General features: G+C 35.9%; 1 long non-coding RNA gene across 1 annotated transcript; it reads left to right on the top strand.

Moving 5' to 3' along the window:
• The first annotated feature begins 362 nt into the window (after positions 1-362).
• On the top strand, positions 363-875 carry LOC122090588. Its single transcript, XR_006143679.1, has 2 exons — positions 363-504; positions 608-875. It is a non-coding gene; the product is annotated as an uncharacterized LOC122090588 (long non-coding RNA).
• The last annotated feature ends 1,076 nt before the right edge of the window (positions 876-1,951 follow it).

The raw sequence follows: 1,951 nt of genomic DNA, 5'->3' as shown, positions 1-1,951 counted from the left end.
AAAGACTAACTCTGCTTATTTCTTCTTGACTTTTTGTTTCTGTTGTTAGCAACTACAAAGAGTTTGATTCATCTTTTTTTCCCATTCACCTGCTTGATTTGAATGATCTTTGGAGAGAGAGAGAGAGAGAGAGAAGAAGAAACAGCTTGCATAGTTGTGCCGTGATTCTCTCCTTGTCCTACGTTCCTACTGTCGTTTCTTTTATTTTTCTACTGTTAGTTTTAGAAGACAAATCCCAAGCTGGGAAAATCGCACTTTTGAGTCAAGGGATTGTCGGGATCAGAGACCTTTTCTTTCTTTTTCCAATTTCTTTCTTCTTTTTTTTTTTTTTTGGGCGTCGGTGGGAAGGTTTTGGGGGAGGGGGGAGAGGAAGAGAGAAGATAAATAAAGAAATGTGCCCTCTAAGGTTCATCTTGGTGTTCCTCTCGGTGACATTGGCCGTTGCAACGGCAGACTCGTCCTTGTCGCCCACCAAAGCCAAACCCTGAATGCAGTTTGAAAAGGGTAGGATTCTATTTCTGATTCTAGTAAATTTCGCCGTCTCTCTTTTCCTTTCCACTTCAGTTAAAAACTTAGAATGGTTTTTTTTTCCCGGTGGTTTGATCAGACAATTCGGGATGGATTCTGGGTTTTCGTGGACATGGCTAGCGGCAGATACTTATGGAGGAATTTGAGGATTATGAACGGAGGTGAGATAGGGAAGGTCTTTTAGAGCCTCAAAACTGGGGATAATGGAGACGGAGGCAGGCCCTCTCTAATTTCCACCTTAAAAATTTGAAGTTCTTTAGTCGTAAAATCTCAAGAACTGTTGCTACACATCATTATCCTTGACCTTATCAATTCAAATTTCTGAGAGGTAGGAAGTTGGAAGGAAAGATACTTTTCTTATAGGTACTGCGGATAGAAATCGTCTGAAATTCTCATCTTGTACAATTTCATACAATTCCACCCTAAATGGCTAACACGTGTAAATATTCTATATCTACGGTTCAGATTGTATTATGATTGATTAACATTGTATTATGGTTGATTAATATGAACCGTAGATATGGAATATTTACACGTGTCAACCGTTTAGGGTGGAATTATATGGAATTGTACAAGATGAGAATTTCAGACGATTTCTACCCAAATACTGCAGCCATTTTCTTTTTTCCAATCCTTCTTGTGTACAGTTTTGAGCCTACATGACGCATTCATGATTCAACTACCCTGGACAAGAAACATCTCCATTTTCAAGGAGTTTTGCTTCAGATTTTTAATTTTTTTAATTTTTTTTTAATGAGAAGTTTTGCTATAGATTTATTTTTGAGTGTTGATTAGAGTATGAAACTATTTGCATGGTGACTCCATTAAATTGGGATAAAACTGAATTTATTATTGATTAGAAAATAAATTAATTTTTTAGGTATGTTTTCCATTTGTAAGAGGAAGAAGTACAAATTGATTTTCCGACACAACTGGACTTTCTTCAAAACTTGGTGACTGACGTCTTTTTTTTTTTTTTTTTTTTTGGATAAGCAGTCCATTCCTAATCAAAATTAGGAGAATGCGCAGTAATGTTGGCTGTTGCCATTACCAAAAAAGGTATTTAATTGAATTAAACTTTTACATTAAACACGTGGTTAAATGACCACAACTTATAGATATATAACAAACCTTTGTGATAATACCCCTTTTTAAATACATTAAATTTATGTCACAAAAAATCTGGAAAAAAAGGAAATAGCAAAAGAAGGAATCACAATATCACATGAATACAACTTATTCAATAATGAAGCACATGGGACTATATGACTCATTCTATAAATCTTAGAAAGATGAGGCAAGTTAACGCATAAAGAGAGGAAATCCAGCAGACACTGAGATTCAAAACACTTGAGAGATGAATTCCAACACCCACCCACTAACCCCCACTCCAAACCCCCTACACGCAATAAAGAGAAAAAAA

This window comes from Macadamia integrifolia, chromosome 10 (assembly GCF_013358625.1).
Source record: "Macadamia integrifolia cultivar HAES 741 chromosome 10, SCU_Mint_v3, whole genome shotgun sequence".
Taxonomy (NCBI): domain Eukaryota; kingdom Viridiplantae; phylum Streptophyta; class Magnoliopsida; order Proteales; family Proteaceae; genus Macadamia; species Macadamia integrifolia.
Note: the sequence above shows the minus strand (reverse complement) of the source record. Positions and strands in the feature narration are given on the sequence as shown.